General features: G+C 38.9%; 1 protein-coding gene across 1 annotated transcript in view; it reads right to left on the bottom strand.

The window, feature by feature from the left end:
* The window catches only part of LOC125347769 (zinc finger protein 585A-like), a 145653-nt gene that overhangs the window by 55640 nt on the left and 77689 nt on the right, over nucleotides 1–12324 (bottom strand). The window lies entirely within an intron of this gene.

Raw genomic sequence — 12324 nt, 5'->3', positions numbered from 1 at the left:
TACAATTATAAGGTTTCTCTCCTGTATGTATTCTCTCATGAGCTCTAAGGCTTGATTTATGTGTAAAAGACTTTCCACATGTGTTACAATTATAAGGTTTCTCTCCTGTATGTGTTCTCTCATGAAGACTTACATATGATTTCTTGATGAAACACTTTCCACATGTGGTACATTTGTAAGGTTTCTCTCCTGTATGTGTTCTCTCATGAAGACTTACATATGATTTCTTGATAAAACACTTTCCACATGTGGTACATTTGTAAGGTTTCTCTCCTGTATGTGTTCTCTCATGAGCAGTAACGCTTGATTTCTGGACAAAAGACTTTCCACATGTGTTACATTTATAAGATTGCTCTCCTGTATGTGCTCTCTCATGAAAACTTCGATATGATTTCCGGGTAAAAGACTTTCCACATGTGTTACATTTATAAGGTTTCTCTCCTGTATGTGTTCTCTCATGAAGATTCACATGTGATTTGTGGGCAAAAGACCTTCCACATGTGTTACATTTATAAGGTTTCTCTCCTGTATGTGTTCTCTCATGAAGACTTAGGTGTGATTTCCAGGTAAAATACTTTCCACATGTGTTACATTTATATGGTTTCTCTCCTGTATGTCTTCTCTCATGATGACTTAGGTATGATTCCTGGGCAAAACACCTTCCACATACCTTACATTTATAAGGTTTCTCTTCTGTATGTCTTCTCTCATGAACACTAACACATGATTGACGGGCAAAAGACTTTCCACATGTGTTACATTTATAAGGTTTCTCTCCAGTATGTGTTCTCTCATGAACACTAAGCCTTGTTTTCCTGCCATAAGACTTTCCACATGTGTTACATTTATAAGGTTTCTCTTCTGTATGTGTTTTCTTATGAAGACTTAGGTATGATTTCCGGGCAAAAGATCTTCCACATGTGTTACATTTATAAGGTTTCTCTCCTGTATGTGTTCTCTCATGAAGACTTAGGTATGATTTCTTGACAAAAGACTTTCCACATGTGTTACATTTATGAGGTTTCTCTCCTGTATGAGTTCCATGATGAATACTAAGTTGAGTTTCCCAGGTGAAGGACTTCCCACACTGGTTACATTTGTATGGTTTCCCACCTGAGTGAATTCTATTATGTGCATTTAAAATTGTCCTCAACCTCAAAGATTTTCCACATTTGTTACATATATGAGGTCTCTCACCTGAGTCAATTTTGTTATGTCTTCTAAGAATTTTCTTGCTCCTGAAGGAATTTTCACATATATTACATTCATAATGTTTCTCACTAATATGTATTCCATTATGTGTTCTTAGAGTTGACATGTGTATGTTGGACTTTCCATATTTGTTGCATTCATAATGATTTTCTCCCACACAAGCACAATTATTTTTAAAGAATATGGTCTTTGAGGTTAATACAATCCCTTCTCCACCATCTGTGAAATACTGCTGCTCACTGGGACTCTCGGAATTTTCATTAAAAGTCTGCATGTTGCTAAGGGATTTTTCATCTACATGAGAGACACCAGGCCGGAATCCAGCATGCATCTCTTCAGGCTCAAAATGGAGAACCGTATTCTGACATGCAATGGATGCCTCAGTCCTCATTCCTAAGAATTTCCTACTATTCCTATGCAGCTCTGGCATGTGTTTAGGGCTCAAATGAAAAGATCTCACTGATCTCACTCTTTCATTGACAGGGTTGCTTTTGGTGATTGCTACTTCACCCGGCCATTCTTCTGGACTTTCCTTGCAACTCTTAATCATAACACCAGATTCCAGGACATCTAAAATGATTCATAAAAAAAATAAATAAACATGAGGATCAAAGACGTCAAAATAAAAACAGATACCCTGAAAACACTACAAGAACTCTAACAGATGGATAAAACTCAGGAAACAACAAATGCTGGAGGGGCTGTGGGGAAAGAGGAACCCTTCTCCATTGTTGGTGGGAGTGCAAATTAGTACAACCACTTTGGAGAACAGTATGGAGGTTTCTCAAAAAGCTCAATATAGACCTACCCTATGACCCAGCCATACCACTCCTAGGCATCTATCCTAAACAGCAAAATCCAAGATACAAAAAGGCATTTGTACTTCCATGTTTATCGCGGCACAATTCACAATAGCCAAAATATGGAAACAACCCAGATGCCCCTCCACAGACGAATGGATCCAAAAACTATGGTACTTATACACAATGGAATACTACATAGCGATTAGGAATGGTGAAATACTGTTATTCGCAGGGAAATGGTCAGAACTTGAACAAATAATGTTGAGTGAGACAAGCTTAGAACACAGAAAACAAAGGGGCATGACCTCCCTGATACATGACTGTTAACAAAGGGAGACAGAGAGACAGTAGAGACCAAGTCTGTGAATACTGTATATGTTCTTGATACATTGTATATTGCATATATGTCAACCTGACCTAGACAAGGGATAGAAAAACAGATGGTAAGATATCACAAGAAATGTACACACTGCCCTACTATGTAACTGCACCCTCTTTGCACAACACCTTCTAAAAATATTTATGTCCAATCAATAAAAAAAAGAACAAATAGGAGAAACACTAGGGCACCTTTGCACAGGATGAAACTTCCTTAATAAAGGCCCAGAAATGCTACAAATCAAAGAAAGATTGGACAAATGGGACTGGATCAAACTGCAGAGCTTCTGCTGGGCAAAAGACATAGCTTTGAAGAAAAACAAAAAGCCCACAGATTGGGAAAAGATCTTCACCAGTCCTACAATGGACAAAGGCCTCACATATAAAATATATTCAGAACTAAAAAAATTAAATTCCTCCAAAACAAAATCTCAAAAAACCAAGAGCCCCCTCAACAAGTGAGCTAAAGACTTAAAAAGAGACTTCTTTGATGAGGAAATGAGAATGGCCAAGGGACATATGAAAAAGTGCTCCACATCACTGGCCATAAAATAAATGGAAATCAAACAACATTGAGATTCCACCTCAGCCCAGTAAGAATGTCCTTTATCAAGGAAAAAAAGAACAGTAACATATGTTGGAGGGGATGTGGCCAAAAGGGAACCCTACTTCATTGTTGGTGGGAATATAAACTGGTTCAGCCACTATGGAAAGTGGTATGGAGATTCTTCAGGAAGTCTAAACATAGGGCTCCCTTATAGCCCAGTAGCCCTACTTTTGGGCACCCAAAAGACCACAAACAAGAACACACTAAAGTGACCAGCACAACAACGTTCAAAGCAGCACAATTTGTCATAGCTAAAATATGGAACCAACCCAGATGCCCTTCAGTAGACGAATGGATCAGGAAAATGTGGTACATATACACAATGGAATTTTATGTCTCTATCAGAAAGAATGACATAGCCACATTCATAAGGAAATGGAAGAACTTGGAAAAAATTATACTAAGTGAAATGAGCCAGACTCAAAGAAACATGGACTCTATGGTTTCCCTCAGAGGGAATAATTGGCAAAGTTTTAGGCTAGTCACAGCAGAGGATCACAAGAGCATATAGCTATGGCCTTAGGAATGCATAAGATGATGCTAAGTGGAATGGACTCCATGTTAAAGAAACAAGTGTTACATAACTGTTGTAATTACTTTCAACATGCCATTTGAAACCATAGCTTCTTTCGTTTATAATCCTCTTGTATCCCCTTCCTGTGGGAACATAATTTCTATGACCAGTGGAGGACCTAGCCTCTGCAGATATTTTGATGTCTTATTAGAAAACTAATAGGCCTATGGGAACAAATCTTCATTAAAGAGTCTCCTTTGTTGGCTAAATGAAGACACTTTGTCATGAGACTCTCCCCCCACCGTATAGAGCCTCACTAGGGAGACTTGTTTGCACATCTGCTTCCGCCAAAGCTTTTGACAGTAAACAGGGAAGTCAATGGGCTAAGATAATTAGTCTTGAGGAAATAGTAGCTAGGTGATAGAGTTCTGCCTTGACTGGTTTGATCCTTTGTTTTGGGGGGTTTTTTTTGGCCAGTCAAAGGGCTTACACACAGGGCATGAGCACTGTCCCTGGCTTCTTTTTGCTCAAGGCTAGCACTCTGCCACTTGGGCCACAGCGTCACTTCTGGCCGTTTTCTGTATATTTGGTGCTGGGGAACTGAACCCAGGGCCTCATGTATACAAGGCAAGCAGTCTTGCCACTAGGCCATATCCTCAGCCCCTGGTTTGATCCTTTGTAGTAGCGACACCCTTTGTAATAGTGATAACCTTTGTAGTACCGATAACCTATGTCGTAGCGACATCCCTTGCAGTAGCGACATTCCCAACTTTTGTATTGATATGACATCTTTCTGTATTAATATTCCTCTTTGAAGTTGTGAATTGATTTCTAACCCTAGATAAACCCTGGCCCTCCTAAAATGAAGTGTGCATTGGTCCACTCGCCTCTGCATCCCCCGTGTCCTGACTACAGTTGCAGTTACCCAGGTCCAAAAACTGGCATCTGGATCCAGGGACCTGATAATTGATCCATAGGAGATTACAAAACTGCGTTAGAGCTCTCAAATGGAGGTGAGAGATATTTTGATATAAATGGTATTAACTCTCTAATAAAGATGAGCAGACTGATAGAGTGGATTTATAAACAAAAAGTTGCTATCTGTGGTCTTCAAGAGACCCATCTTACAACAAGGGACAAAAACAGGCTTCGAATGAAAGGATGGAGCAAGATCTTCCAAGCAAACATACCTATCAAAATGGCGGGGATAGCCATCCTGATTTCAGACAAGCTGGACTTCTCATTAAAATCAACTCAAAAAGACAAAGAAGGGCACTACATTTTAATACAAGGAAAAATCCAGAATCAAGACATCACAGTGATAAATTTATACTCACCGAACAAGAGGCCCTAGATATGTCAAATAAATTCTCATAGAACTACAGAACAAGATAGACCCAAAGACAATCATAGTGGGAGACTTTAATACTCCACTCTCTCCAAGAGACAGATCCAACACACAGAGTCAAGGGAGCTGAAGACTTAAGTAACACCATATCCCAAATGGATGTGACAGATCTGTACAGTCTTTCACCCCACCGATACCCAATACACATTCTTCTCAGCAACCCATGGAACATACTCCAAAATATATGTCATAGCCCACACAAAGAACCTCAGCAAATACAAGAGTACTGACGTCATCCCATGTATAATATGTGATTACAATGGAATCAAGGTAACACTCAATAACAAAGGATACCACAGAGGCTATACAAATACTTGGAGGCTAAACCCCACACTGTTATCTAACACTTGGGTCACAGACCAAAATAAGGATGAAATTAACAAATTTATAAGCCACAACGACAATGAAAATACATTACAAAGAAACCTATGGGATACAGCGAAGGCAGTGCTGAGGGGCAAGATCATTGGCCTCAGCATTCACATTAAAAGAATGGAATCAGAGCCGGTGAATAAGCTCAAGATGAAACTAAAACATCTGGAGAAACAAGAAATAAGTGTAAAATGACTAGGAGGAGAGAGATCACAAAGACTAAAGAAGAGATAAATCTGAATGAAAATAGAACGACCATTCAACAAATAAATACAACTAAAAGCTGGGTCTTTGATAACATAAATAAAATTGACAGACCCCTTGCAAGACTTACAAAAAAAAGAAGAGAAGAGACTCATATCCATAAGATCAGCGACTCCACCGGAAAAATTACAACAAATACACACGATATTCAAACAATCATAAGGAACTACTTCCAGAACCTCTACTCACTAAAGAACAATAATTTTAAAGAAATGGATCAATACTTAGAGAAGTATAAACTGCCCAAAATGAATCAAGAAGAAATAAATCAACTAAATAAACCAATAATTTACAGTGAGATACAGGGGGGAATCAAGAGTCTCCCAACAAAGAAAAGCCCAGGCCCGGATGGATTCACAAATGAATCCTATAAAACATTTAGTGAGGAGCTAATAGCAATACCCCTCAAACTCTTCCGCGAAATACAAACAGAGGGAGAAATCCCAAACTCATTCTATGAAGCTAATATTATACTCATTCCCAAACCAGGCAAAGACCCAACAACAAAAAGAGAACCACAAACCAATATCACTAATGAACACAGCAAAAAAGTTCCTCAATAAAATATTAGCTAACAGAATCCAAAACTGATCCAGAAAATTATACGTCATGATAAAGTAGGCTTCATCCACTGACACAAGGGTGGTTCAACATCCGTAAATCTATTAATGTAATTCACCACATTAACAGAGCTAAAAACCAAGAATCACATTGTTATCTCAGTCGATGCCCAAAAAGGCTTTGACAAAATACAACATCCATACTTGTTAAAACTCTGGAGAGAACAGGAATAGATGCAACATTCTTGAAAACAATAAAGCCATATGCAACAGACCAACTGATAATATCGTATTAAATGGGCAGAAATTAAAACCATTCCCCCTAAACTCAGAAACAAGACAAGGATGCCCACTCTCCCCACTTCTTTTCAACATAGTTCTGAAATCCCCAGCCATAGCAATAAGGCAAGAGGAGGGCATAAAAGGGATCCACATCGGCAAAGAAGAAATCAAACTATCCCTATTCGCAGATGACATGATCTTATATCTGAAGGACCCAAAAATCTCAGTCCCCAAACTCCTACACCTAATAAACCATTTTGGCAAAGTAGCAGGATACAAAATCAATCCACAAAAGTCAGCAGGTTTACTGTACACCAGCAATGTACAAGCAGAAAAGGAGATTATGGAAATAATACCATTTAAAGTAGCTAAAAAAAGAATAAATTACCTAGGGATCAACCTACCTAAAGAAGTGAAGGACCTACTTAATGAGAACTATATAACTCTAAAAAGGGAAATCAAAGAGGACACAAGGAGATGGAAAGACCGCCCATGCTCATGGTAGGCAGAATCAATATAGTGAAAATGGAAATATTGGTCAAATTGTTATACAAATTCAATGCAATCCCCATCAAGATCCCAGCTACATTCTTCACTGAAATAGAGAAAGCAACCCATAAATTCATATGGATCAGCTAAAGACCTAGAATACCCAAAGCAATTCTAGGCAAAAAAAAGCAGTGCAGGAGGTATCACAATATCAGACTTCAAACTCTATTATAGAGCCATCATAACAAAAACAGCCTGGTATTGGTATAAAAACAGACCTGAAGACCAATAGAATAGAATACAAGCCCCAGAAATAAAGTCGTACTCTTACAGTCCGCTGATATTCAACAAAGGAGCTAAAGACATACAATGGAAAAAACATAGCCTCTTCAACTACTGGTGCTGGGAAAACTGGGCAGCCATATGTAGAAAACTAAAAAGAGACCCAAGCCTATCACCATGCACCAAGATCAACTCAAAATGGATCAAGGACCTCAACATCAGACCTGAATCCTTGAAACTACTGAAAGACAGAGTAGGAAAGACACTAGAACTTATAGGCACAGGAAGGAACTTCCTGAATAGAGTCCCAGGGGCACAACAGATAGGGGAGAGTCTTGACAAATGGGACTACTACAAAATAAAAAGGTTCTGCACAGCTAAAGACATAGCCACCAAAGTAGAAAGACAGTCAACCATATGGGAAAGGATCTTTACCAGCACAGCAATAGACAAAGGCCTAATATCCATCATCTACACAGAACTCAAAAAACTAAGCCCATCCAAGCCCAGTAAACCAATTAAGAAATGGGCAAAGGAGCTAAAGAGACACTTCACAAGAAAAGAGATAAAAACGGCAAAGAAGCACATGAGGAAATGTTCAACACCCCTGGCAGGAAAGGAAATGCAAATAAAAACAACCCTGAGATACCACCTCACTCCAGTTAGAATGGCCTATACTCTGAACTCAGGCAACAACAAATACTGGAGTGGATGTGGGGAAAGAGGAACCCTTCCCCACGGTTGGTGGGAGTGCACTTTGGAGAACAGTATGTAGGTTTCTCAAAAAGCTCAACACAGACCTACCTTATGACCCAGCCAAACCACTCCTAGGCATCTATCCTGAACAGGTCTCAGGATATCAAAAAGACATCTGCACTTCCACGTTTATCACTACACAATTCACAATAGCCAAAATATGGAAACAACCCAGATGTCCCTCTACAGATGAATGGATTCAAAAAATGTGCTATCTATACACAATGTAATACTACATAGCAATTAGAAATGGTGAAATATTAGTATTTGCAGGGAAATGGACAGAACTTAAACAGATGTTGAGTGAGACAAGGCTAGAACACAGAAAACAAAGGGGCATGATCTCCTTGACATATGACTGTTAAGGTGGGAGGAGGGGGAGACAGTAGAGACCAGGTCTGAGAAACAAAAACTTCTTGTCAAATGGTATTGCCCACACGTTTCAGTCAGCGACATTACATTATGTAACTAAAACCAAACAAGGTCTAAAGTAGACCTCTCAGTATATCACAACAGCGCAAAAGCTATGTATGAATGATCATATAAGACAAGGATAAGCAAACTCTATTGTTGAAGTTATATTTAAATTTCTAGGTGAATTTCCTTTGGCGTATGCCATGTGGCTACTGGACATGTTTTTGGTACACTGTGTACTGTATATATGGCTACCTGATCTAGGGAAGGGAAAGAAAAACAAGGATGTAAGATATCACAAGAAAGGTACACACTACCCTAATATGTAATTGTACCTGTTTTGCACAACTCCTTGTCAACAAAATTTAATTAATAAATAAATAAAACAAACAAAAAAAGTGAACTTACCACCTGAGCTCTGTGTCCAACAGCACTGTGTAGGATGCATTCACTCACCTTGGAAATTCTTGCCTGAGGCTTCTCCCATCCATGTTTCTGCACCTTCTTCCAGCTCGATAATCAACTTGGGTTTAGAAACACAGTGCCCTGTAATGAAGAAACAGTGGAGAACTATTGTTCATGCTGATTTTAGACATCTGTGCTATAATGATCTCAGACATTCTAATACACAGGTTACTCCAAACTCTACTTTCTCATTCTCAATAGCTTCATGGTTGACTATGCATAGAAATACAAGGTTTGGATTTTTTTCTCTCACTGTTTTCCCTTGAACTCAAGGAACGACCGAGTCCCCTGAGCTCTTTTGGTAAAGGCCAGAGTTCTACCACTTTCAATGGATTTTTAAATGAAGAAAGGATTCTCCTGAAGAATCTTCTGATTTGGCTGGTTTGGATTTCCATACCTAGGATTACAGGTATGAAGAGGAGTGCCACGTAAAAGATTTCAATTTTAAATGCCAACTTTCAATTACTGATTTCTATTGTTTGAGTAGAAATACACATTCTACTCTAGATTATATATCGATCTGTCACAATGCCACAAGTTTCATAAGAAACTCCTCTGGTCATGTCTCAGAACTGTTGCCTAACTGGTGCTACCTTGACTTCTTGAAGAATGGGAATAAAATTGCCTCGGGAGTAATATAATCAAGGGGAAGATTTCCTTGGAAAGATGAACTACTTCCCATATTCTGTAATCTTATATCTAAATAGCATTGTGCCTTTGATAAATACTCATAGATCTACTAAAAAAAAAGCACTTGACCCTGTAAATTAATGTATCTTTTGCTCACCCAAGGACAACAAGTTGCTGTAGGTCTCCAGCATTACATCCTTATACAGGGTCCTCTGAGCAATGTCCAGGTCCTGCCACTCCTCCCAGCTGAAATCCATAGCCACGTCTTCAAAGGACACAGGATTCTGTAATGGTACATGTTCATCAAGAAATTAGCCTTGAGGGCTGGGGATATAGCCTAGTGGCAAGAGTGCCTGCCTCGGATACACGAGGCCCTAGGTTCGATTCCCCAGTACCACATATGCAGAAAATGGCCAGAAGCGGCGCTGTGGCTCAAGTGGCAGAGCGCTAGCCTTGAGTGGGAAGAAGCCAGGGACAGTGCTCAGGCCCTGAGTCCAAGGCCCAGGACTGGCCAAAAAAAAAAAAAGAAATTAGCCTTGAGTCAGGAGAAGACCAAGTCTGGAATTTTATTCTTCTACAAATGTGCTTTTCTTACATAATATTTTGGAGCTTGCTCAGTAATCTATGAAGTAGAAAGAAGAAATATCATAGTAGTAATACTTGGCTCTATATTAACTAGATAATTAGAAATACAATAACAAATACACAATGCCCCTATTACATCAGGATATTTCTCGTCGCTAGCACCAGAAACAGGATAAACATTCTCAGGTGCTACCAATCTGACATGACAATATTAAGTATAAGTAGATGCTTGGAATACTATGTGTATGTTATTTTGATAAAGTTTACTAAATATCAGCATAACAATTTTTCTGCAGGTTTCACTTCTTCTGAAGCACCATGTTTCAGAGTAAGGGTGGCCTTTTTTCTATATATAAATATCTGGTTACTTCTTTATTAATATAATGGTCAAACTACCAGTGGAGTTAAGAGCTAATTCATAATAGGTGTTAGAAAGGAATATATGAGCCCTTGCATATTTGTGAATGCCACAGATTGTACCAAGCATAGAATCAAGATACTTGCAGAAAAACACCTGTATTAATAGACAACTTTGAACAAAATATTATTTTTCTATGAATACTAATGTAAAACCCTTGAATGGCTAGGACTATTGCTTGGTAGGGCACTGTGGTCCAAATGGTACAGTGCTCATCTTGAGCAAGAGCACCTCTGGTACAGTGCCAGGCACTGAGTTCAAGCCCCAAGACAAAGAAGTCAGAAAAAAAAAATAGAGAACATTAGTACAAAATAACAGTGAAAGCAGAGGATAAAACAAGTACTTGGAGAATGACTTCACAACAACTTCTCATAATCAAAATCACAATGAAATAACTACTTTATACATGTCAACCAACAACCCCTAAAATCTAGTAAGTTCTGGGAAGAATGTGAAAATAGTGTGATCTTTGGTGCCCATCTGCCAGGAATGTAAAACAATCAAAGATGGTATAGACAACCATAAAGTGAATTAAACATAGAAACACACTGCCATATGACCCAGGACTTCTTTTTCTAGGTTTCTATACAACAGAAGTAAAGCAAGGACTACAACAACTCTTTGGAGAAACACTTCACAATTACTCACCAACAAAAGATAGGAACACATTAAACATTAGATAAATTCATTGAAAAGAAAATATTACTACACATTACAGCAGGAATGAGTCTCGAATAAATCACCTTAAGTAAAATATACCAATTAGAAAGGAACAGCCATGGCATAATGTCTCTTCTTGCGTTTCCCAGGATCAACATACACATAGGCCAAAAAGAATGATGGTTCTGGAGACTGGGACAGAGAGGAACAGGAGCTGCATATTCAATGACTCTACTGCTTCTCACATGGAAGATGAGAAATGCTCTAGATGGAAGGCAGACACGGGAGCCCAAAATGAAGCAACATGTACTATCAGTAAATGGTGTAGCTATGAATGTTTAATGCAGCCAAACAGGAATTGATGTGTAAAAAGATGACAGAATGAAATATAGCCTGTTTCAAGTAAAACAAACACAATGAAGCAGTCATAGGATTTTACTAATGTGCTTTTGAAAAAAACACAACTCTAAAGTTTACTGCATTTCTACTGGAAATGTACACTAACAAGAACTATATGGACAGTACTTCAAGTACCTTCGGCCTGATCACTCAACAATGTGACCAATTCTTCCTCACATCCAAAAACCTAGAAACAGGACTGGGATGTGGCTCAGCAGTAGACTGCTTGTCTGGCATGCACGAAGCCCTTGGTTTGATTCCTCAGGACCATATAAGCAGAAAAATCCAAAAGGGATGCTGTAGCTCAAGTGGTAGACCACCAGCCTTGAGCCTAGAAAGGCTCAGGTACAGGATTCAGGGATTGATCTAGGCATCGTAAATAAACAAATCTACAAACAAACTGAAGCAAATCTGTACTCAACTTAGAATGTAACATTTTGTAAGCCATAACATTTTCAATATAGCTTTGTCTTACTTAGTAACATTTTGCTGAAGCTGAATCTAGTTGTCCATTTTCAATCTTGGACACCCATTAAGTTCAAAAAATGATATGTAAAATAAGGTGAGAGGGGCTGGGAATATGGCCTAGTAGTAGAGTGCTTGACTCGCATACATGAAGCCCTAGGTTCTTTTCCTCACCACCACATATATAGAAAAAGCTAGAAGTGACACTGGGGCTCAAGTGCTAGGGTGCTGGCCTTGAGAAAAAAGAAGCCCGGGAGAGTGCTCAGGCCCTGAGTCTAAGCCGCAGGACTGGCAAAAACCAAGGAAAAAACAAAAGAAATGTACTCACTACCTTGCATACAAAAGTGTTTCCCCTCTGCAC

The sequence above is a fragment of the Perognathus longimembris genome, chromosome 3 (assembly GCF_023159225.1).
Source record: "Perognathus longimembris pacificus isolate PPM17 chromosome 3, ASM2315922v1, whole genome shotgun sequence".
Lineage (NCBI taxonomy): Eukaryota > Metazoa > Chordata > Mammalia > Rodentia > Heteromyidae > Perognathus > Perognathus longimembris.
Note: the sequence above shows the minus strand (reverse complement) of the source record. Positions and strands in the feature narration are given on the sequence as shown.